The following is a 26,850-nucleotide window of genomic DNA, read 5'->3' as shown; positions in this document are numbered from 1 at the left end:
CACATATGTGGGACTTTTTGGGAGCCTAGCCGCGTACGGGGCCCCGAAAACCAAGCACCGCCTTCAGGCTTTCTAAGGGCGTTACAGTTTTGAAGGCCATAAAATGCCAAGATGGCACAAACCCCCCCCAAATGACCCCATTTTGGAAAGTAGACACCCCTAAATTTAGGGGTACACTAGTGAGACTAGGTAATAAATGGCGGGTGCCCTGAAACTATAAAAAAATAACTAACCAACCAGCGTCACCTGTAACAGTTATATGGTGATCACTGGTGAAAGGGTTAACTAGGGGGCAATCAGGGGGCTTTATGCGGTAGTATATGGGGGTCCCTGGCGCTATAAAAAGCTGCGGCGAACCTAAATACCTACCTGCCTAACTAGCGTCACCTGTGACACTAATACAGCGATCAGAAAAACGATCGCTTATTAGGCTGGGTTCACACTGGAGCGATGCGGGAACGCCACGAATGCGCGGCGGGTTCCCGCATCGCATGCCTCCCGGCGGCAGTTCACACTGCCCTATGCGAACTGCTGGGAGTGTCAGTGAAATGTTAATGACACCCCCAGATCAGTTCGCATATCGCAGTGCGATCTGCAAACTTGGATCGCATGGTGTGAACACCCATGCGATCCAATTCTGCTGCGGACCAAAAAAAGGGTCCCGTGCGAGTTTGCGGCGGGTGCGGTGGGTGCGACACGAATTCAGCCATACTATCTGTATAGCTGAACTCGAATCGCACAGAGATCGGATGTGATTTGCACTGCAGTGCGGTGCGAATCACATCCGTTCTCATAAACCGCTGCAATGTGAACCCAGCCTTAGTGACACTGGCAACGGGGGGTGATCACGGGGTTAAACCTTTATTGGGGGGGTTAGGGGGTACCTTAGAACTAAAGGGGGCTAACCCTAACTGCCCTAACAGTTATTAGTCACAAATGACACCCGCCGGGTGATCAGGGGGTTAAACCTTTATTAGGTAATAAATGGCGGGTGCCCTGAAACTATAAAAAAATAACTAACCAACCAGCGTCACCTGTAACAGTTATATGGTGATCACTGGTGAAAGGGTTAACTAGGGGGCAATCAGGGGGCTTTATGCGGTAGTATATGGGGGTCCCTGGCGCTATAAAAAGCTGCGGCGAACCTAAATACCTACCTGCCTAACTAGCGTCACCTGTGACACTAATACGGCGATCAGAAAAATGATCGCTTATTAGGCTGGGTTCACACTGGAGCGATGCGGAAACGCCACGAATCCGCGGCGGGTTCCCGCATCGGATGCCTCCCGGCGGCAGTTCACACTGCCCTATGCGAACTGCTGGGAGTGTCAGTGAAATGTTACTGACACCCCCAGATCAGTTCGCATATCGCAGTGCGATCTGCAAACTCGGATCGCATGGTGTGAACACCCATGCGATCCGATTCTGCTGCGGGCCAAAAAAAGGGTCCCGTGCGAATTTGCGGCGGGTGCGGCGAATGGCTGAACTCGAATCGCACAGAGATCGGATGTGATTTGCACTGCAGTGCGGTGCGAATCACATTCGTTCTCATAAACCGCTGCAATGTGAACCCAGCCTTAGTGACACTGGCGACGGGGGGTGATCACGGGGTTAAACCTTTATTGGGGGGGTTAGGGGGGTACATTAGAACTAAAGGGGGCTAACCCTAACTGCCCTAACAGTTATTACAGTCACAAATGACACCAATGCAAAAGAAAAAAAAAATAAAATAAAATGACATTGGTGTCACTGTGACTGGGGGGCAGGGGTAATTGGGGGGGTGATCGGGGGGGTGTGAGTGTGCCTGGCATGTTCTACTGTGTGTGTAGAGTGTTGGTGCAACTCACCGATCCGCTCTCCTCCGTGTCGGAACGAAAAATACCGACACGGAGGAGAGAATACATCACTTCCTCTCCTGTGTTTACATTACAGGAGAGGAAGTGATGTCACGGGGGATTTCTATTCGTCGGGAGCGATCGCGAGGGGGTGGCCATGAATGAATGGCCGCCCACTCGTCCCGGATCGCTCCCGGACGAAAACCGACCGCCGCAGGCACCGGGCGGGGGCCCGATCGGGCCCCCGACCCGCGGGAAGGCAGGGACGTACAGGTACGCCCATATGCCTGCCCGTGCCATGCTGTCGACGTACATCGTCGTGCGCCGGTCGGCAACTGGTTAAAGAGGCTGCTCAGAGAAGGAATTCTCATTTAAGGCTGCATTGTATTCTAGAAAGTTAATTGCAATTATTAGGCACCACGTGAACAGCCATGATAGTGTACAAAAAATTATGACTGAATGACACATGTTCCTTTTGAAACACAGTGCTACACTACTGGTGGTTGGAAAAAGAAAATAGTAATGATAATAAAGATACAAGGAAAGCTATGGTCTCAACATGCACTTACATTTTATAATATCAGCACTGTAATAACAATACAAACAATAGTTACTATTGACAATCCAATACAAGCTTGCTTGAAATACAGTAATACTTTGGATTGCGAGCATAATTCATTCCGGAAACATGCTTGTAATCCAAGGCACTTGTATATTAAAGCGAATTTCCCCATAAGAAATAATGGAAACTCAAATGATTCATTCCACAACCATTTCTTTATAAGTCTTTCAGTTTATAGTGCATATAAAAAGATTATAGCAATGTGACCAGGTTGTGTAACCATAAAATGTCCATCCACAAATGGAAACCTCCATGAGGGGATTAAAAGCAAAATCCATCAGGAGCTACAGATTATAAAAGAGAGAGGCGCCTCTAAGTGTAGCAATATGGTTACATTTAATGAAGGTACAATATGTGCCTGTTTTAAACATCAACCATGTAACTTGCTAAATGTTGTAACTTCATTAATGTTTCAATGTAGCCATATTGCTAAACTTAGATACGACTGTTCTGTTCTATACTCAGTTGTGACGTGACGCTACTTGTATATCAAGACATCGCTTGTATATCAAGTCAAAATTTATTTGAAAATTTTGCTTCTCTTGCAAAGCGCTCTCAAGCCAAGTTACTCTCAAACCAAGGTTTTACTGTATCTGCTTTCTTGTTGTAAGTGCTGCCTGTCTGCTAGCAATCTCTTTCCAAAGCTTTCTGGATTCTCAGCATGGATCCCCAGCTTCTCAACTATGAAATGTGTAACACAGCAGTGCCTACTCACAGGGAATTGTGAATACATGCCACAGAATTCATGGAAGTAAATGTGTGGAGATCTTCAAGTACGTTTATAAACTTCAAAATTGTTTGGAGTGATAGGAGTAGGCTGAAAATAACTGAAATACAATGTGGAAATTAATTTGAGATTTTAAATTTTGATCATGGATACACCTTAAGTACCCATTTAAAACTAATGGTATGTGCTTTTCTGCAATCTATTTATAATGTTATTCTTCTTCTTATACATGTTTTTATGGTATGTTAAAAAGAATTAGAAACATTTTAATATAGCGACATCACTATAAGCCTAAATAAATTATACAGTAGGTTGCATTGAAGGTAATTTGTCCATTTCATAGGTCTATAGATAGATATCATATGTTTTCGTTTCCTTAAAAACTGGAAGCAAACTTAGCTTATCGTCTAGTTTATAGCTGCTTTAAGCCATCTATCCTAAAGGAAAATTGATCTGTACAAATGAGAAAATGAAATGCCCATCTAATTTTACTGAAACCTAACAATTCATACAAAAGGCAGGAAATTAATACAAATCTGCTAAAGCAGCATATTGGTGATTTAGCAAGCAATACAAATGCAGAGTTAGCTGCAGACTCAGTATCATTTCTAACTCTTCATTTTAAACACAATGTAGAAGAAACATCAAAGGCTGACAACAAAAAAATACTTATTTGACCATTGAGTCTACCCATTTTTTGGAACTGTCTTGTTTGAGGATATATCTATGTTGATGTTAAACATGTTTAAATTCAATTAGGGCTCTTTTAAAGTAGTGGCCGGGGAGAGCAGTAAAAACAGGTGGCTGGGCTGCAGTTTTATTGCCCCCTGACTGCCCATCAAGATTCTTAAGCCCCGTACACACAATCGGAAATCTCTCCAGCAAAAGTCAGATGAGAGCTTTTGGTCGGAAATTCCGACCGTGTGTATGCTCCATCTGACTTTTCCTGACGGAGTTTCCGCCAGCAAAAGATTGAGAGCACTTTTTCAATTTTTTCCGACGGAAAAAGTTCCGATCGGAAATTCCGATTGTAGCAATTCCGACATGCAAAATTCCTAAACATGCTCGGAAACAATTTGATGCATGCTCAGAAGCAGTGAAATTAATTTTTTGGGCTCGTCGTAGTGTTGAACGTCATTGCGTTCTTGACAGCCCAAAGTCCAGAGAACTTTTATGTGACCATGTGTATGCAAGCCAAGCCTGAGTGGAATTCTGTCGGAAAAACCATCCAAGATTTTTTCCGATGAAAATTCTGATCGTGTGTACGCGGCATCACATTACAGCCTGACAGGGCTGTACAAATTCTGTGGGCATGATGCTATGCTTCGCAACCATGGCAATTTTAACTTGGGCCGCAGAATCTGACAGGTGGCAGACAGCTAAGTGAAATTGGTTTCAGCAAATTTAAAAAAGTGTAAGGAAAACCCTATCAAAACAGGCAGTGGTAATGCCTCCTGAATGCCTGCCGGCTGTTGCTGTACCACCCATAAAGCTTACCACCTCTCTGAAAGAGCCCGTGGTGTTAAATGATGCCTTAGCGCTAAAGAAAGTCTGCTAGAATTGCCCACTATTCCCTTAGTAAAATAACACTTTCTAAGGTTAGCCATTGACCTTTCCTCCTACTAGTTTAAGGTCATGTCCCTGTGTTCTTGAGCTCAGCTTCAACTTGAGAATACTGGCATCTTCAGCCTTATTCATACTCTTAATGTATTTAAATGATTCCATCGTGCCCCGCCTTCCCCTCGAAACTGTGCACAGTAAGTTTTTCCTGTCTTTCCAATATATATATATTTTTTTTTTTTTTTTTTTTTCAAGTATACATTTTATTAACACCTACAACAGGCAAAACAGGTCAATACAGCCAGTATATCAGACAGTAGTGTAAACCTTATATACATATCCATACAGGCATCTGCAAAGGTTACAGAGGGGGCATAATATAAATTAAGAGTCAAGCAGATGCTTTCCAATATATTTTATCCCCTAGACCTTGCACCATTTTCCAAACTTTTTCAAATTGTGTAACACATATAAAGGCATTGGAGCAGCTAAGTACTATGTGTGGTATTAAAAACTGCAGCATGTATCAGTCATCTGCACTGCCAGCTTTATACTGGACTTGTCATCTCCAAAATTCCACTGGTACCCATACCAACCCATACTGTTTCAAACTCCCTGCATGTAGCTGTCAATGACACTAAAGTAAACATACGTCGCTGTAAAGTAGTAGGCCCAGCATTCTGCAGTGTCTCACCTACAGTGAGGAGAGTACCACCTGTGAGCACACACTTTGAAAACACTACCCAAGATTACCTGCCAGCAGACAAATCCATTGAAAATTGAAATCCTTCTGATTTTCTGTATCACTAAGATGACTATGGGTAACTCTCTAAGCTCCAAGCACATAGTCACCTTTAATATTAAGGATAGAATAATAAACTTTAATGCTTCTAAATTACAGCTTTAAAATTATTCCAGAGCATATGCAGTACATTCTACATACCCGCATGTTGTGCACGGTCCTACGTGAGTTTGATATGTTCTGAGTTTAGTGGACTTAGATTTTCAAACTGGTAATGCCCACTTATTTCCCAAAACTGAAAACAGACTGTAAATAATGAGGCTATTTATACAGAATTCAGGAGCTTATGGTAATTGCTAATTATTGGCCAATTGCAACTGTTCATGGCACAAGTGTCTGTCACCAGTACAGCAAGTCACATGAAATCACATGCACTTCACTGGAAAGTAGGTTGGCATCTCCCGTATTGGTGTTAATTTGATCTGATCGTAAATTCCTAGATTGTACATCTTCTTCAAGGAGCTTTTATGTTTTTTAAATGTGTATTGTCACATGCTGATGAATTATCATAAAAAAACCTAAGTGAATATATTACAAATAATAAGGACTAGCACCTGAATACTGTATATATTTAAGAAAGATCTGTGAATCAGATATCTACATTTCATGTAAAATGGAGATAATCCATGGGGACTAAAAAAAAGTAGGTATAATTGCAGGATATGGCAGAAGAGATTCCACTGCACTGCATAAAAGTTTTATAATTTCAGGAAATCATATGTGAACATTAAACTGTACATGTACTATGTCTATAAATAATTCCCTTATAAAAAGGACATTTTAAAATAGAACTTTACCTAAAAAAAGAAAAAAAATGCGAACAGTCAGGATTTTATTTGCAGAAGAGACATGCTACAGCATTACTCTTCTGAAATAAAGTTACTTACTGGTCTGTTCTCACTGTATACCGAGCTGCACATGCTCAGTGTAAGAATTTCGCCAATGCTGAGATGACAAGGCCCCTGCGCATGCGTGGGAGTGACGTTGTTTCGGCCCAGCTAATGGAAGGGGATGCAGCAGCGCTTTGCGGTGGTTTTAACCCTTTTTTGGGCCACTAGCGGGGGTGATAAAAGCACCACACTGGCAGATGAATAGTGCCACTAAATTGGCGGTAAATCGCCGCTAAAAATAGCTGAGTTTTAGCACCGACACACCCACCGCCCCATTGTGAAATGGGTCTAATGGCAATTGTGGGTTGCAGAGCCAGAATAAAGTTTCTGCAGACGTTTAAGTAGTTGGAGGTCTGGGACATATGATAGATCAATCAAAAGTCCTGACTAGTAATCACAACATATATAAATCAAATATAACCAGATTACTTGTTTTCTGTTGCTCTGTAATCTGTTTTTATTTGCTCTTTGGTACTCATTTTAAATTACACTGTGAGTGGCAACAACATCAGAATAAAGTAATTAATTTTGCCCAAAATATACAGCAGAGTATCTTTAGACACAGACCACAAATATTGTGAAGAAAAGGTTATAAGTTGCAATACAGACATAAAAAAAATGTCAAATTGGGTCTTTTATTTTACATTGTAGACTATTTCAAAATGAATTTGAGAATGTGTCTTGTGGAAATGAATGTCAGTTTGGCTTCAGATAAGTGTTTTCCAAAATGTAATGTGTTAAGGCACTTTAGAAATTACCTGGCAGAGATGATGGAAGGTGCAATTTTACAATGACTTTCTTGTTAGTTCATGCTTTCTGGGTTGGGTTCTTCATATTCTTCGAAAACCTAAGGGTATAAAAAAGGAGATAGCTTAAAACATCTTTTAAACCATGTCAAATTTAAATCACTGTTTAAGAAAAAGTGTTCACGAAAAAAAAAAAAAACAGTAACAAGTATAATGTGTGGTCCCTATCTGTATCTGTTTGGTATTTCCAAACATGTTTTAGTCAGTAAAACAAAAACACCTTTTAATATTCAAGACTCTTTATGTAATTGTTAGACACAACTAGCCAATATTATATTTAATATGACAGCAATGGGCACAGCAGGTGTGGAATTGGTATTTCTTTGCATAAAATAGATATTTAACCACTTGCTTACTGGGCACTTAAACCCCCCTCAGTCCCAGACCAATTTTCAGCTTTCAGCGCTGATGCACTTTGAGTGACAATTGCGCGGGCATACAACACTGTACCCAAATGAAATTTTTATCATTTTTTTCCCACAAATAGAGCTTTCTTTTGGTGGTATTTAGTTACAGCTCGGAGTTTTATTTTTTGCTAAACAAACAAAAAAAGATGCAAAAAAAAATAAAATAAAATCATGTTTTAATAGTTTGTTATAAAATTTTGCAAACGGGTCATTTTTCTCCTTCATTGAAGTGCGCTGATTAGGCGGCACTGATAGGCTGCATTGGTGGGCACTGATGGGCTGCATTGGTGGGCACTGATGGGCTGCATTGGTGGGCACAGATAGGCTGCACCGGTGGGCACTGATAGGCATAGTTAAGGCGGCACTAATAGGCACAGATAAGGCGGCACCGATGGGCACAGATAAGGCGGCACTGATGGGCAAAGATGGGCACAGATAAGATGGCACGGATGGGTGGCACGGATAAGTGGCATGGATGGGTGGCACGGATGGGCACTGATAGGTACCACAGATAGATGGGACTGATGGGCACTGATAGGTGGCACTGATAGGTGGCTCTGATAGGTGGCACTGCTGGGCACTGATGGGCGGCACTGCTGGGCACAGATGGGCGGCACTGCTGGGCACTGATGGGCGGCACTGAGGTGCAGCACCTTTGAGGCAGATTGGGTGGCACTGTGGGGTGGCACTGTGGGTGGCACTGTGGGTGGCACTGTGGGCACTATGGGCACTGACGGGGGGCACTGACGGGGGGCACTTACTTTTGCTTTTATTTTACTTCAGGATGGCACTGCGGGAGGCAGGTGGGCACAGGCAGGTGGCAGGTGGTCCCTTGTATTGATGGCCGTGATCGGGACTGATGTCCCGATCACGGCCGCCGGTGATCGGCTTTTTTTTTCTCTCCTCGCGCTGTCAGCGCGAGGAGGAATAATAGCCGATTACCGGCTCCGTTCTATCACATGATCAGCTGTCATTGGCTGACAGCTGATCACGTGATAAGGGGTCGGGATCGACCCCTTACACGGATCGGTGATCAGGCGAGTCTCACGGACTCGCCGATCACAGAGCGCGCCGCGCGCGCCCCTCAGGGGGCGCGCAGGCCGATCGTAACCGGGACGACGTCAATAGATGTAGTCCCGGAAATGTAGGTCCGCGCTAATGCCGTCATTTGGCAATAGCGCGGATCTGTAGTGGTTAACTATCACCTTCTTTTGTTTTGTGAACAGATTTTTTCACAAAGTGTTATTTTATCTCCATATTCTACTCTCTTTATAAATACACCATAGAGCATTACAATATACACCAGTCTAGAAGAAAAGATCCTTGGGGGTGGGATATTAACTGCTTCAATACTGGGCACTTTCACCCCCTTCCTGCCCAGGCCAATTTTCAGCTTTCAGTGCTGTCACAATTTGAATGACAATTGCACAATCATGCAACGCTGTACCCAAACTACATTTTTATCACTTTTTTGAGACAGATAGAGCTTTCTTTTGGTGGTATTTAATCACCACTGGGATTTTTCTTGTTTTTTTTCTTAGTATCTTTTATAAAATTTTGTAAATAAGTAGTTTTTCTCTTTCACTGATGTGCGATGATGAGGCTACACTGATGGGCACTGATAAACTGCATTGATGGGCACTAATGAGGTGGCACTGATGAGGAGGCACTAATATGCAGCACTGATAGGAACTGATAGGTGGCACTGATGGGCACTAATAGGTGGTACTGATGGGCACTGTTAGGCGGCACTGATAGGCAACATGGATAGGCAGCACTGACTGGCAGCACTGATGAGCAGGCACTGATGGGCACTAAAAAGCAGAACTGACTGGCATCACCGGCATTTCCTTGTTTAAATGTGGCCAGCTGTGATTGGACATAGCCAATCACAAGGGTAAAGAGCCTAGTCAGCAGCTCCCTTAACTACCTCCCACGTACCGTATTGTGAAATGACAGGCAGGCGGCAGCTCTATTGTTCTGGGCCGACGTCATATGACATCATCCCACTCTAGCTGCGCTTGTACACCCACCAGGCGCACAGTGCGCCGACAATCACTGTGCTGTGCACCCCCATGGGTGTGCAAGCGCAGCTAGAGTGGGATGACTTCATATGATGTCATCCCAGAACAATAGAGCTGCCGCCTGCCTGTCATTTCACAATATGATGGGCGAGAGGTGGTTAAAAAAGCTGCTTCCAGGTAAGCCTACTCTCAGGTATTGCATATATGCTCCAGTTTGGAGTTGAGATAGTTTGCAGTTAGGGACCACATATAACAGAGATGCCTTGATTCAGCATAGTGCATACACATGTGTTTGCAAATGGATGCATCAAAACCCGAGATGCTAAAACACTTGACTTGTCTTTTTTTGTGTTGACTAGTTGGAGAGCATGATTATATATATATATATATATCTTTACATTTACTTTATATTTTACTAATTCACTAGATTTGCACATGTACAAAACAACGATGTGACATTATGAGTAGAATGGCTGGAACTGGAACACTAGATTTTGCCAGAGCCTATTCTGCTGTGAACGTTGCAAATCATTATTCACTTTTTGTAATCTTGTGGTAGATACTTAACCAGAGAAAAATGTAAATTTCAGAATTTTCTTTAGAACACATACTGCATTCAAGTTGTCAAGTAATCTCTAATTGTGCATTACCTTCAACTCCAATATTATACAGTATACCAGAACACATTTAGAAAACATAGACAAATAGTAGTGAGAAATGAGCTGGCAAGCATCCTAGATCCCGTTCATCATTACCAGCATGTTATATGTGTCTTAGGTTGTCAGAATCTAAAAATGAGTTCAGCAGGTTGCTATCTAATCTCACAAAGTTTGCAATGTTCTCCTTCAATCTATTTAAACTTGTATGGCACTAGTATACTGATGACAGAGGGAACACTAAAGCTTTTCTAAATGCCTTGTCTACTTTGACTGATTCTTGATTTCTCCACTGAGCTTTGCAGAGATAAGGGGGTGTTGGATGTGATTGCACTTTCAGATGTCGGCAAGCAATTCAAATGCATGACTACCTCCATGTCAGTCAAAGCATCACATCCTGCATCCAGCTAAAATCAAGTAAAACAAAAAAAAATGCATATGAAGTGTGTATATTTTATTAGGATCCCCTGGTATCGAACCAGGATCCTCAAATTGCTTTGCTGTGGCTATTTCTATTTTATTTGCCATTATTTCATATCTGCCAAAAATAAAGTATAGGAAAATGTAAAGTCAGCTGCCTTTTGTAAGATTGCATAGTTTTCCAAAAATAGAAAGAGGTATTTTTCCTTCTAATACAGTTGAAAGTGCATTGGAATGTGTAGCTTACTATATAAGAGATGCTGGTAAAACAAAGCGATCATATGTTTCATGGATTGGGATTGAGTGGTCTATTGAACGCTGTATGTGAATGGTGTAAATGGTGTTGTTGAGTGAGGGCTTGTATAAACTGAGAGGGTGTCTATGGAGGAACTGAACACTATCCCTACTGTGGTAGTAAGATTGGATCTCTGCGGGTGATAGAATATTGGTGGAGACTGGCACAGTGCCATTAAACAATGTTCATGAAACATGTCTGAAGAGCAGCAGGTGACCAGAACAATATAATATTGGAGCTACTGTGAAGGCAATTATTTGTCCAAGATTAATAATCATATAAAATCAGCTGATGTGTTCAAAGTGGATTAATTCATGCCTTCAATATGTAAAGATTAGTCACATATGAATAACAATTCCAGCAATGTGGTTAGCTGCATGAAAGTAAATTAATTGAGTTGATATTTATGTTCAGACTAAGAACACGTTATACAATAGTTTATTATTGCCGGAGTCAAAGCTTGACATATGGTATAATGTAGCTGTCTATCAGTCAGAATATTCAGGCCTGTATTTTTAGCTTTTTTATAGCACCACAGACAAAACAATGTGCCGTGGCTTAAAAATGCAGACACATATTTTGATGTAACTATTCTTACCTAACTTGTCTTCCACCTTTGAAAAAAAAAAGACATATTGTACACAATGCAATTGTCTGTAGTGATACAACTGATCCTAGAGAAAGTAGCAATAGGTGAATAGTGTAGCTCCAACAACCCCACTAAAAAAGGAATCAGGGGAGTGGTAACTCAGCAAAGTGCCAAACCCAACTGAAGGGGAGGTGTAATCCGAAAATGAAGCCTAGTACACACTATCATTTTTTTTTTCCATTCAAATCAGCAGGTTAGAAAAAAAAACTGACAGCTCCGATCAGAACTGCTGTACTAACGATCCAACGTTAGTACAGTGATTTTCCCCACTAAGCTGTCTGACGGGGATGCAGGAATGCCCCTCTCCCCCCATGCTAGAACACTCTGGTCTGTGATATCTGCCGCCGGCTGATTGGGAGCTGGACAGCCACTGGTTTTCCAGCATGCACATCTGACAGAACCAACAGCTGACTTCTGTCAGACCGGCAGCCATACACACAGGACGAATGCCCAACATTCAGCTCATGTGCAATAAGTTTTACACAAAAAACAAATGCCACAAGAATAGAGCACCTCAAAGGCTACTAAATGCAGTTTATTATATTGGACATAAAAAGTATGACAAAATACATGGAGTGTGCCCGCTACCACTATAGGGGGGAAATCCTCCAACCTTACCAACCCTCCCGCCTGAATCCCACCCATTCACCTGAACACCCCCCTAAGAAAGCCCACACCTCACTCAGTGTCCTGAATGCCGCGTACACACGATCAGATCATCCGGCGTACTTAATCCACCGAAACACATTTCAGCAGACAATTTGATCGTGTGTGGGCTTCAGCAGACTTTTCCAGCGTGAAGTCTGGCAGACTAAAAAAGTATTTTTGCACTCCAATCTTTCCGTCGGACTTGGGTTTCAGCGGACAATACGTTTGTCAGTATGCTAGCACGGCATACTAAGAATGACGCATGCTCAGAAGCAAGTACAAAAAAGGAAGCTATTGGCTACTGGCTATTGAACTTCCCTTTTCTAGTCCCGTCGTACATGCTGTACGTCATCACGCTAGCAAACGCCGGACTTTCTGTGTGTCCGTGTGTAGCCAAGTCTGTTCGATAGAAAGTCCGCCGGATTATCCGTCGGATTGTATGTCGGACTAGGTACGCCAGACAATTCGATCGTGTGTATGCGGCACAAGTCACCCTGTCCCCTGTATCCACCCTACAACCCAGTCCTCCCCGCCACAGATTTTAAGTAATCTCTGATAGCCTGCTTCTGAAGAGCTATATATTCAGTAGATACTGTTGAACCCAGTCCAGGATAAGTGTTGACGAAAACAAACATGTTGCAATCCTGTAGATAGATGGTAATATCCCAGTAATCTATAAGTCCCATATGACTTAACGCCTAGGTGAAATGGATGGATCATACCTGCTGTCCAATTGCTGATTGTATGCTTCAGCCAAGCTGGCACCAACTGGTGTACAGAAGCGGAGTGTGCTAAGGGCACATACTGGTACTACATCTGGATAGTATACTAGGTGGTGTGACCTAAAGTCATAAGCGCCAACAGTCTCTCTTAGCTTGATACCCCTATCTCCCTGCTAGATCCAGTCTGTGTATAGTTCTCCTCCATATATCATAGCTGTTTGATCTGCAGGTAGGGGTAGAGTCCACCAAGGGAGTAGCTCTGTGACAGGCACCATAGTGCTCATTTGTATGTAAAAGGTTTCACCACCTCCAAGCTGTCGGATTAGGCTCTTCTATGTGAGCAGCCAGAGCTGTCAATTTCCATTCGACAGACCAAAAGCTATTCCAGCACATCATGCTGCCATGGTCCTTCTCTCTTTTCGTGCAGGCAACTACACGCGAGAGAAATGAAGATAGGGGGAGTGTTCTGTAATGCTAGTGCAAATTTCCTGTCCTAGGGCGACAAGACTGCTGCCCCACAGATACAGTACTGTGAGTAAGCGTTGTCACTCTAGGGCAGAAGTGTGTTCCTGGCAGGGTCAGCTGAATATCTAGGGAAAAAAAGCCTGAAGAGAAAACAAATGCAGCCAACACATAAAAGAGCTGATGTGCTGCATTATATTACATTTTTGTCCTTTGATATTATTTAAATATGTGACTATTTGTGGCCTTTTAAAAAGATACATAAACAACTGCGTGTGGATACTTTCAGCTCCCATTTTCCACACATTACATTAATGGACACCTGTAAGAAATATCAAGACTGCCACTGCTGACCTCTCCTTCTAAAAATGCCAGTTTTCCACAGCTGTCATTCTTACCCAGAGGCTGCAGTACTTTCTGCATCACTAACCAAGAACAAGTATGCAAATCAACTTCACTGTTTCTAATCTGCATACCTGTTTCAGATCAGTGATTTAAAAAGAAGCTCCAGGTTCTCCTAAAAATGTTATAGTCAGCAGTTACCAATATTGTAGCTGCTGACTTTTAATATAAGGATGCTTACCAGTCCAGGGATCCTGCGATTTCCTCACCCACGCCGATTCTCTAATAGGCTTTGGGTGAAGACATCAGTATTTCAAGTAGGGCAAACAGGCCTTGTGGCTTCACAGCCAGGCTCCTACTACACATGATTGAACTCTGCTGTGTCTTGTGAATGGTCCCGTAGTCTGCAGGGACCTGTGATGTGTCCCAGAAGATGGCGGAGGGGGGTTGAACTTCCAGATCAGATCATCATGGTGCATCTGACTAGAAGTGGGAGCGGGTACCTGTCAGATCCAGGTACCCACTCCCCCCTCCCCCTAAAAAAGTGCCAAATGTGACAGTGGAGGGGAGGAGAATTCAAACAAGGGGAACTTCCCCTTTTAGGGGAAGTTCTGGTTTAAAAAGTATTGGATCAAGAGAAAGAAAGAAAATAGCATTTTCAGGTAGCAATGGCAACCTCTCTATTTTTATCAATTAAAATTTGCTTCCATGCATTTAAAACTGTTAATAATTTTACCACCAAGACCGCTGCCTTAAAACTCTAGAAAAACTGTATGACTTGTTTCCAAATACCTGTGAACTGTGTTGCATTTGGCAACTGTTTGTTTTGCTAGCAATGTCTTCCTGACATTGATGGATTTGCAGTTAGAAATGTTTTGTGCCAGGCTGCAGGACATTAAATAACTTCTGTCAGATGGGCAACTTTGAATAACCATCAAGGTGTTAGCTGATACTGCAGCAAGGAAGCACACAGAGTGCCAAGCGAGACCAAGGACAGGTACTAAATCATATTAGTCTGCAATATATGGAGATATCTTGTTCTGTTTAACACTGCATGTAGAAGAAATGGCATGACATACCCGGTGAAACCTAAGCAATATTCTGTACATGGCTTTAGGTTGCATTACGTTACAATACCAAATATATAGCAATACAGTTAAATGTCAAGTTATATGTATAATAATATATCTGCTAGTTTATGCACAAAGACTTAATGTGCTTATTAAGACAAGCATTATGATTTGGGAAAATTTGCATTTATATATTCAAATGCTACCTTATTTTTTTTTTTAGGAATATGTAATGATTAATTTAATGGAACATTAATTATTATTTCACAGGGTTTATATAATGTCAACAGTTTGTGCAGTGCTTTACAAAACTAAGGGATACAGCACAATTACAATACGATGAGGTTTAGGAGGGTCATGCTAGTGAACACAGTAGAATGTCATAACACAATATTTAAAGGGAAATAATAATTGCTTTGGGGATTTGTAGTCTTAATTTTTGTTTGTTTATAGGTTTTACAACTGATGTTTAATATCAATGTTCACTTTTTTTACTATACAGCCTGTAAAGATTTTTGCCTTAAAAATAAACAATTAATATAAGATAAAAGATTCCCAGAGTACTAGGAGCTATCTAAAGAGACACCACAGTACCATATACACTTTGGCTTTGTAAGGGATGCTCTAAAGCAGTGGTCATCAACTCTGTCCTCAGGGCCCACCAACAGGCCAGGTTTGCAAGATAACTGAAAGACATCACAGGTGATATCATTTTCTGTTCAGTGATTGCAGTATTCTAGTCTGCATCTCCCCAAGGTAATACATACAACTTGGCCTGTTAGTGAGCCCTGTGGACAGGGTTGATGACCACTGCTCTAAACCAGTGTTTCTCAACTCCAGTCCTCAAGGCGCCCCAACAGGTCATGTTTTCAGGATTTCCCTAAGATGAAATGGCTGTGGTAATTATTATGGCAGTGAAACTGATCAAATCCCCTGTGCAAATCAATGGAAATCCTGAAAACATGACCTGCTGGGGCGCCTTGAGGACTGGAGAAACACTGCTCTAAACCATTTACTTGTTTGTGTAAATTTTAGCTTGAACTATTGAGCTGTGTTTACAACAGGATTTTAAAAGAGGTCATGAGGAGAAAGAGGAAACTAAAACAAAACTGAACTGAAAGCTCCACCTGCTGTCTAGACTATAAAATATTCATAAACAATAGTTCATATTTAAAATAATATATTTTGTAAAATATATTTTTTTACTCCTAGCTATAATAAATAGGGAAATTATATATATATATATATATATATATACAATTCCTTTACAGGAAATCTGTATTTAAAAAAAATAAAATCACTGTAATCTCATGTGTTCACATAGGGCTCTCCTCTCTTTTCCCAAGGCTTCACTAATGTTATCGTTCAGCCTAAACTGCTGGGATAATTTTAGGTAAAGATCTATTCAATATTTTAAAAAGACCTTAGGTGGTGTAACTTGATGGCTGTGTTCAGCCTGAAACCAAACAAGACAGTAATGATGGGAGGGAGTAAAGAATGAAACCTTCAGTGGAAAATCTTGTTAATGCTTTTTCAAAGCTGTGGAGCACTAAACTAAATCTATCAACATGTTCCTTCCGATACTGATTTTCAGTGCTGTGTGGGTTTATATTTCCAACACTACTGTATATCTATTTATAATATTATTCTGCCTGACAAGGTTATACCAAACCTTAACGTATGTTTAAACTCAGTCATTAAAATCTCAGATAACTTTTAATATGTTAAAGGGGTTGTAAAGTCAGAAGGTTTTTTTTATCTTAATGCCTTCTGTGTACAGCAGTCCACCTCAGCCCCTCTAATACTTATCTGAGCCCCCTCTCTGTCCAGTGAAGTCAAATAGTGTCTCGGCCATCCGGGACTCTCCCTCTTGATTGACTGAGACACAGCAATGGCATCATTGGTTCCCGCTGCTGTCAATCAAATTCAGTTAGTCAGGAGAGAAAGGGTGTGGGGTTGAAGCATAGATCCGTGTCTGAATGGACACAGGGAGCTGCAGTTCGGCTTGGGTGCCCCCATAGCAAACTGCTTGCTGATGGGGCACTCGACAGGAGGGAGGAGCCACAGAAGTGTAACATGTTTGTTATTTTTACAGAAAAAATTTGACTTTACAATCACAACCATTTAAAATCTGCAGATTTTATTAAAATAACAGGTGGTAATTCTGCCATGCAGTTGATTGTTCATACACATTCTGTCATTGGGTAAAATGCTCTGTTCCTAGTTTCTTAGTCCATCTTTATCAAAAAATACCCTATGCAGTCCCTAAATACCATTACATAATGCTAAACTTTATCAGCTTTAAAAAACGTGCATTCATGACATCTTAATACCTGTAGGACATTTTTGCAATAAAGCTCCTAACAGAAATTTTCAATGCTCAGTCCTGTCTTCTTTATATGAAAGAGGAGCCATAAGGACAAGCACCCCCTAGTGGTGCAGCAGCAAATACTGTCCCACGTCTGAGCCCTACATCTGCGCAGTGAGCTCTCCTGTTTACACAAATGAGCTCAGTAGCTGTGACAGAAGAGAGAGCACACTGCACATGTGCAGAGTTTGGCAGCAGGACAGGGTGCACTCCTGTCAATGTAAACAGACAGATCCCCGTTCTGTCAAAGGAGGATAGACATATCTGCTCTTCCTAGTGATTATGAACAGTGATCTGTCTACTCCTCCCTCCAGTCACTACACTCCCCCCACATTTATGCCGCGTACACACGTAGCGGACTATCCGACCGACTTAGTCTGGCGGACTTCCCGCCAGACTGTCCGTCCGACTTTCCGAACGGGCTACTTGCCCACACACGGCACTTTTTCAGCGGACTAATGCGGCGTAATAAGTCCGCCGTACTATCCGCCCTACTTTTGAAATGAACGGACTCGCCCACACACGTGGACGAAAGTCCCCCGAAGATGGAAGACCCCCGGAGCTGTGCAATAAGCTATTTTTACTCTGTGTTGTGTTTTTTTTTTTCAAAGGTGAATGGGTAGGGGTACATTGTACCCCATACTCATTCACATAGGGTGGGGGGCCGGTATCTGGGGGCCCCCTTATTAAAGGGGGCTCCCGGGTTCCGCCCGCAGACCCCGACAACCAACGGCCAGGGTTGTCGGGAAGAGGCCCTTGTCCTCATCAACATGGGGACAAGGTGCTTTGGGGTGGGGGGGCCGTGCGCCCCCCCTTCCCCAAGGCACCCCCCATGTTGAGGGCATGCGGCCTGGGCGTTCGCTCGTCCCCTCCTTTCCTGGCCAGCCAGGTAGCGTGCTCGGACAAGGGTCTGATGTGGACCTGGGGGGACCCCCACGCTGATTTTTTCGGCGTTGGGGTTCCCCTTTAAGTCCATAACAGGTGGCGGGGTCAGCGACGTCTCCTTCGCGGGCCCCACCTACCTGGAGACCCGCTCAAAATGAGCGGACTTTTCTCCGGGTGGGAAAAGTACGTTCATTTAAAAAAATACAGCGGACTGGCATACGCACGGCCGGATTGTCTGCCGAAATGCAAGTCCGGCGGGAAGATTGGAGTGCAAAACTACTTTCTAAGTCCGCCGTACTTTCGGGTCCAAAAAGTATGCCGGAGGCTACACACGGGGGGATTGTCCGGCGGACTTGAGTTTGCCGGACTTTTCCACCCGATTGTTTGATCGTGTGTACGCGGCATTAGAAACACCTCCCTAGGGAACACTTAACCCCTCGATCGCCCCCTAGTGTTAACCCCTTCCCCGCCAGTGACATTTATACAGTAATCAGTAGCTATTTTTAGCACTGATCACTGTATAAATGTCCCTGGTCCCAAAAAAGTGTCAAAAGTGTCCTATCTGTCCGCCTCAATGTTGCAGTCCTGCTAAAAACTGCTGATCCCCGCTATTACTAGTAAAAAAAAAAAAATTATAATAAAAATGCCATTAATCAATCCCCTATTTTTTAGACGCTATAACTTTTGCGCAATCAATATACTGATTCATACATCAATATAATGGTCTTTTTTGTTTATAGCACTATAAAAAGAAACTGCAGAGGTGATCAAATATCTTTGTTTGGGTACAGCATCACACAAACGTGCAATTGCCAGTTAAAGTGATGCAGCGCCGTATCTCAAAAAATTGCCTGGTCATTAAGAGGGTAAAACCTTCCGGTCCTTAACCAAAACCAAAAATGGAATATATTGCAGCTTTCCATTCCTTAGATGTGGTGGCTGCATTAATATAATTTTTTTTAAAACTTTCTTCCCTCTGTTCTTCTTAGTTGATCTGGCCAGTATCACACCTCCTGTACTAGAGTGCCCCCTCTCTGGATAAAGGAATACAGGAGGCAAATTTGGATTGCACCATTGTCAGTCTGGGGGGGGAGAGGAATGTTAGATTGACTAGCAGATTTAGATACACGAACAAAACGAAGACAAACTCCCGCTAAAAATTGAAATGCAATGAAAGGCCCCAGAAAATAAGGGCAAATCTCAGTGAGGGAAATTCCCCATTTTAGACAGAACTCCAGGAAAAAGGTGTCCCATTGGAAGAGTTTCCCTTACCTCTTTTTTTTAGAGACAACTCTAAAGTTTTGGATTTTCCTTCACTTTCTTTCCCAGGGACAATGGTCAACAGTACAAACAGGATTGAACCTACTCAATGACAGAAGGTCTAACCCTTCCATACTCTATCCAGCATTAAAAAATGAAAACGTTTTGCCTAGAAATACACTTTAATCTACAATACAGCAGACCTCACTTATATAGGGATTGTATGATGGTTTGCTCCACTTTCTAATACATGGTACAATGACAATACCAAAGGCTGTGAAATAATCAAGCAGTCAGGACAGGAGCACAAAGCAGGGGTACATCAGCTCTTTGAACAACATTATCAAATAACATCTATACAAGAGGTACATTATATAACTTTGTCCAGATTGGTAAATGACAATGTTGGCATTACCAAAGGGTATGGAAGAGTTAGAGTCTGATACACAGTATACCAGTCCAGGATTTAGAGAAAATGGACACTCGTCTTTGTGCACTGCCAGCTAAGCTTAGAATCTGATGTAACCCTCCAATGCTAATGCTGCCTGAAGTGTATTGTGCAGACAGCAATTACAGCACATCACTCCACTCGGCTAGACTCTCCAATAAGAAAATAGAGACATATTATTAAAATAGTTTAATAAGGGTCACCATTTTATTCATTCTCTGCACTGAGCCTGTTAAATTCCATTTTCATCTCCATCAAGGTACTGACCTTCTGTGGCATTTTGAACTTTAATAGAATAGGTTGAATTATCTAAAAGCCTTAGCAAGTATTTGTGGAATGATGCCATGAGAGCCTCTGCTACTGAATGCCAGCTAACTTAAATGCCTCTGCAAAATGCCTGAGCAACACACCTTTCTGTAGCAAGATGTTTGTATACATTAACATCCAATCATTCTTGCTGTGAGATCAATTTTACTGATGCTCCCAGAAAAGAGAGATACAAATAAAAAAAGAAAAGAAACCCAGAGATGTCAAAGTGAGAAATGTCAGTTGGCTGGCATGGATTAATTAGTCCACGGTGTCACTGCAGCAAAGTTTTTGGCACTTTCTGTACTGGTGCATTTACTTTTTTTTTACTGCAGCACAGATCAATAAAGTTGATAAATCCTGAAACCTGCTGTTGCATGACATAAGGATTAGATGACTTGTTCCCTGAGAACTAAGCTGGTCAATTTTTTGGGGGTTCGATAGAACTGTATTGATTACATCCTCAATTAAGCAAATCAAATCCTTTTGTCTGTTGAAAACAGAGGGTATTCTGTAATATAACAGTGCTTTTTCTAGGGAAATATTAGAGAATTCCTAGAGTGACCAATGTTTCAAAGTATATCTAAAGAAAAAACTTTTTTTATCTTGAACAAAGTAAAGAGACAGTGGTCTTTAGGATAAACAGAGAGGGTGGATCTCAGCAGCAGACTCACAGCAATAAACAAAGGCCCCTTTTAAACTGGTGGGGTCTGCCAGCAGATCCATCTGCTCGGCAAGGGACCTCTCCACGATCTTCGCTGAGCAGGCAGGTGACAGATCCCTGTCCGGACACAGACACACCCCACTGTCCTCTATGGGCTGTCTGATGGAAACGAACCGTCTGTCCATTTCCATCCACCTGTCATCCGATATGATCTGCCAGATGAATGGGCAATGGATGATAATTTATCTGTTTTTAGCAGACAGGATCGGAACCTACAGTATCTCTCAAAAGTTAGTACTACCCCCCCCCCCCCCACATTTTTATAAATATTTTATTATATCTTTTCACGTGACAACAATGAAGAAATTACACTTTGCTACAATGTAAAGAAGTGATTGTACAGCTTGCATAACAATGTAAATTTTCTGTCCCCTCAAATTAATCTAACACACAGCCACTGATGTCTAAACCAAATTGGGCCCAACTCGTTAGCGTTACAAGGTCACAGGTATGAATGAGGAACAGGTGTGCTAAATTTGGTGTTATCTCTCTCACTCTCTCAAACCAGTCACTGGAAGTTCAATATGGCAACTCATGGCAAAGAACTCTCTGAGGATCTGAAAAAAATAATTGTTGCTACATAAAGATGGTCTAGGCTATAATACCCCAGAAGTTGTCTTTGGGAAATAGACATATGGGTGCTGCTAGCATTGCTGCAGAGGTTGAAGGGGTGGGGGGTCAACCTGTCAGTGATCAGACCATACGCTGCACACTGCATCAAACTGATCTGCATGGCTGTCATCCCAGAATGAAGCCTCTTCTAAAGAAGATGCACAAGAAAACCTGCAAACAGTTTGCTAGAGACAAGCAGACTAAGAACATGGATTACTGGAACCATGTCCTGTGACCTGATGAGACCAAGATAATTGTATTTGGTTCAGATGGTGTCAAGCGTGAGCGGCAGCAACTGGGCGAGGAGTACAAAGACAAGTGTGTCTTGCCTACAGTCAAGCATAGTGGTAGGAGAGTCATGTTCTGGGGCTGCATGAGTGCTGCCAGCACTGGGAAGTTACAGTTCATTGAGGAAACCATGAATGCCAACATGTATGTGACATACTGAAGCAGAGCATGATCCCCTTCCTTCAGAGACTGGGACACAGAGCAGTATTCCAACATGATAACAACCCCAAACACAGCTGCAAGATGACCACTGCCTTACTAAAGAAGCTGAGGTAAAGGTGAAGGACTGGCTAAGCATGTCTTCAGACCTAAACCCTATTGAGCATCTGTGGGGCAACCTCAAATGGAAGCTGGAGGAGCGCAAGGTCTCTAACATCCACCAGCTCCTTGATGTCATCATGGAGGAGTGGAAGAAGACTCCAGTGGCAATCTGTGAAGCGCCGATGAACTTCATGCCCAAGAGGGTTAAGGCAGTGCTGGAAAAAAATAGTGGCCACACAATATATTGACACTTTGAGCCAAATTTGGACATTTTCACTTAGGGGTGTACTCATTTTTGTTGCCATTGGTTTAGACGTTAATGGCTGTGTGTTGAGATATTTTGAGGGGGCAGCAAATTTACACTGTTATACAAACTGTACACTCACTACTTTACATGGTAGCAAAGTGTAATTTCTTCAGTGTTGTCACATGAAAAGATATAATAAAATATTTACAAAAATGTGTGGGGTGTACTCACTTTTGTGAGATTCTGTATGTCGGCAGGTGTCAACAGACACATGTCCATTGACATCCGCCACTGCACAGAGAGCAATGGGTGGTCTGATCGGGTCCATCTAAGAAAACGGACAGGAGGACCTGATCGGTCCGCCTGTGTGAACAGGGCCTAACAGAGGTCATATCTCTTCCCTACTCTATCCAAAAATACAAAACAAGTTTTGGCTTTAGATACGCTTTCATTTTTAAGGCAAGTCTGTTTTAGGAAGGTGAGGTTGGACTCATCTTGCTTTTGTTACTTTGTGACACAGTGACTATGACCTCCTCTGGCTTCATGTTGAATAAGGCATTAAACTTTCATTGCTTTCACCCCAGCCCCAAATAGCTCACATTTCATTCACCAAGGGAAAGTCTGTGAATGAGACAATTATAAATGTAGCATGGGGCAGAGCCTGGAACTCCACAGTGCACATCTCCCAATCAGCATCCCAGCAGTCAATAGGGATTCTTCAGTCCACGAGCATCTATCCATAACTAAATGATCAAATTTAGGCAGACTTTGAAGAACACAGTTATCAATACAGTTTGAAAAATAAGAATATTGTTGTGCAGTACTAGAGATGCAGAACAGTACCAGCAAATTGTATATATTAATTTGAACGCTCTCATCCGCTGTCCCATGCATTGTCCCAATGCCAAGAAATATACTGTAAGAAACAGGACATTATTGTCACAAGTGATATCAGACACCACAATTCCTAAAGTCAACATTTCTAGATATAATAGAAACCTGTAAAAATGTACCTAGTTACATGAATTCTAATGTCAGTGGATTATCAGTACATTCATATACATTATATTTACTGGTACTTATACATGTTTATACACATCAAATTAATGAGTGCACAATCTTAATGCAATAATAATGCGCAATAAGAATTAAACACTTTGGGAAACAATCACCTATTTAAAATAAAAACAGCCAGAATTTCAATTTTAGCATTTATTTACTGATGTGATGGATGATGGCCAGGATGTCACTATGCATTCATCTCTGCTCTGTGCATCTCTGTCACTCTGTTTTCAATTATAGCAGCTTGCAGTCATCCATGAACTTCTAGACCCTAATTAATGTGACTTCCTTCAAACAGCATTGGCTCGGCCCTGTTGCTTTATCCATTACCTTTTTCCAAGCTTAGTTTATCATTTTGTAAACCTTCTGAGCCTATAACCAATAAATATCAAAAAGGAAGTACTGTAGATCTGTTCCATTAAAGTGAAAATCTCAGTTTGTTTTAACATGGTGGCTCAACAACATTAAATCAATATCAGTTTCAACATCACATATTACCAGAATTCTCTATTAGAATATTTGACAAAAGGCATGTATGTTGAACTTGTATAAAAACATATATGGAGTAAATATGGACAAACTGTCTCCTTAAGCAATCCGTGAGTCTTTTTGGTGTCAGTCCTTTTGTCTGAAGAAAGGAGGCTTGCCCAGGTTGCAAGGGGGCTTTTGTTGATAGAAAGTGGTAAAATGCACATAACCCCACCCATTTAAAGGAAATATCCACCTGATGCTGAAAGGCATATATGTGCTACTATTAATACAGCAGTACCTCTAGCTAGAGGATTGCGCAGATATATATCATTGGTACTTTGAAGTTTTATACTTTTGTGAACAAAAGATGGGTGGTTTTAAAGGGTTATTGCATGGTGGTAATGTTGCTGCTTATTTTAATCCTGGATTAAAAGTTATCTGATGAACTTTTGAGTTCCTAACAGTAAGTGTTATTGAAACTATTTTCTGGGGGTGCTGCATTCAAAAGCAGGATGTTATGTTTTAAAGAAACTATCCCACATTTATGTGTACTAACCTTATATCAGGGTTAGGAAAGCCATAGCTTTTTATACCAAAGTAAAAATACACTAATAGATTAGATAATTTATTTTTTATTTGAGGTACTTATTTAGCTCCGTCAATTTACGCAGTCCCTGCGTCAAGGAGTTCACAACCTAAGGTCCCTAATTCATATTCGTGAATACAGTACACATACTAGGGCCAATTTAGACAGGAGTCAATGAACCTACCAGCATGTCTCTGGAGTGTGGGAGAAAACCAGAATACCTGGAGGAAACTCACGCAAGCACAGGGAGAACGTGCAAACTCTGTGTAGATAGTGCCCTGGCTGGGATTAAAACCAACAACCCTAGTGGTTCTACTTAACCCTCTAATTCAGTTAACAGAGTCATGGGAGCAGATTGGTAAAACTACTGGCAGAAAACATTTTTGATTATTTGCTTATCTCTAATGGAGCCACTATTTTCACATTTTTTTGCCTATTAATTGTTCTATCCACACAATTATTGCTAATTCTTTGTGTGCATACAGATTCCTTGGAAGATAACTACCCTTTAAATAAGATAGAATTGCTTTTGGTGCTGATCAGATTTTTGATACCCAGGATCAGTTTGGCCATATGATAAAAACAACCGTTATTGAATAAATGCTTAACAACTGTAAGTCAAATTAAGTTAGGGTGGAGATACAAATATTCAGATATAATCGAGATGTTGGTTACGGACCAATTTTTGAGCAACTTAAGAAATAGTGCCTTAAAATTAAAAGTAGTGCCTCAAAATAAAAAAAAATTGTAAATATATAACAGTAGCAATGTTTATATGAATGTTTAACTACAGGACGTAATTGCAAAGAGGTAAAGAGAAATGCAACAGATTGCAAACTTTGCAGCAAGTCATTACTTGATTTATAGGGTTTTGCATTACCCTATGATCCATTACATAAGTCTGCATCTAAAAGGATTTATACTCATCATTTCGTAGCTGCAATTCAGGAGCTAGTTTCAATCTTCTTTTTTAAAGGTCAGTGTAAATCGCTGCTTTGAGTTTAATAGCAACGCCTACATCCATTCCTGACCATCACAAGCTTATTCAGCTTTTTTTTCCCTGCCTACATCTGATATTCTGATCCAAGTTTTGTACCATGCAAATGGCATGGATACAATGAGTAATTTCTATGTCATGCATAAAGGGCACACAAACTGTATATGTCAATGAGCATAATCTTAAATATCAAGACCACCGGCAAAGCTGAAAAGGTGAAAAACAGTATTCCGTGGTAAAAGTACATCTACTGTTCAACATTACTGAAAATGTAAAACAAATGTGTAGCAAGTCACCATAAATGCATTGTATAGAACAGAATTATAAATTCACGAACTGAATCATCTATGTAGTACACAACATAAAGCACTTTGTGGTATTAGTAATCGGGCCGTCAAGCCCTAAAATCATTTGTCATTCAGGTACAGCACAATAATTTTGCAAAGTGTCCAGCTGGAAGAGTTTTGCATATGTATAATGCATTACCAGCTACAAATACATAGTAAACCAAATGTCAAATCAGTGGAACAAGACTTCTAAAAATTATTCTAAAATCCTGAAAACATATGCTCATTGTTCAGTTTATTAAAGTGTATCCAAAGCCAAAAACTATTTCGTTTTTAGTTTGAGGTGGAGCAGAGATGGGTTAGAACCTAAATCAAGCTGTGTCATTGTTGTCCCTGTCAGGAAGGCATACTTTTATATGTTCTATGACCATTGTCATTAGGAGTGAAAGTGAAAAAATGTTCCAATGGGAACATTCAGTCCAGTGACAACTGTATGAAAGGGAATTTCCATCACGTTTGGTAATATTTCCTCTTACCTTCACATTTTACATATCTACTCTTCCATATTTTTGTTATTATAATAAACACATAGATTTATATATTAACCAGTAGGTGGAGCTCTGTTTTTTTAATGCAATCCAGCCATTCTAACTAAAAGAAAACTGACATGACAATTATAAAGGCTGCCACTGCTAAGTTCTACTTTTGAAAATGTTATGGATATTGTTTCGACCAACCAGTATTGTCTGGTGATATTTTCTTTTGGGGGGGTGCATCAAACAATCCACCCACCACCAGACCGCCTGGTCGGTAGGTAGGTTGGGTCACAAGCACCCCCACTTACCCTATCATTTCACCCTGTGTCTCCTCCTCCTTGGCTTCACAGAGGCTTCCCCTGGGTCTCCTCCCTTCTCCTCCTCAGCAGCCAATAGGATCACTTCTCCTCTCAGCCAATCAGGTGACAGGTTTCAGGACCTACTTCCTGATTGGTCGGGAGGAAAATCAGGAGACAACAGCGAATATCAATTTGCTATTGTCACACAACTGGGTGGGCTCAGGAGCAGCCCACCCTTTTTTTTAAGCCAATTGGAGCCTCGGGCTCTAATTATGT

General features: G+C 41.5%; 1 protein-coding gene across 1 annotated transcript in view; it reads right to left on the bottom strand.

Moving 5' to 3' along the window:
• Positions 1-26,850, bottom strand: part of SRRM3 (serine/arginine repetitive matrix 3) — a 577,610-nt gene that overhangs the window by 385,248 nt on the left and 165,512 nt on the right. The window contains exon 2 of the mRNA XM_077482193.1: positions 7,195-7,283. The gene's annotated coding sequence lies outside the window, so the exon portion shown is untranslated. The remainder of the gene's footprint in view (positions 1-7,194; positions 7,284-26,850) is intronic.

This window comes from Lithobates pipiens, unplaced genomic scaffold (assembly GCF_037356315.1).
Source record: "Lithobates pipiens isolate NorthernLeopardFrog02 unplaced genomic scaffold, aLitPip1_a1.2 Scaffold_16, whole genome shotgun sequence".
NCBI classification, from domain to species: domain Eukaryota; kingdom Metazoa; phylum Chordata; class Amphibia; order Anura; family Ranidae; genus Lithobates; species Lithobates pipiens.
The sequence above is the reverse complement of the archived record's forward strand: the minus strand, read 5'-3'. Positions and strand labels throughout refer to the sequence as shown.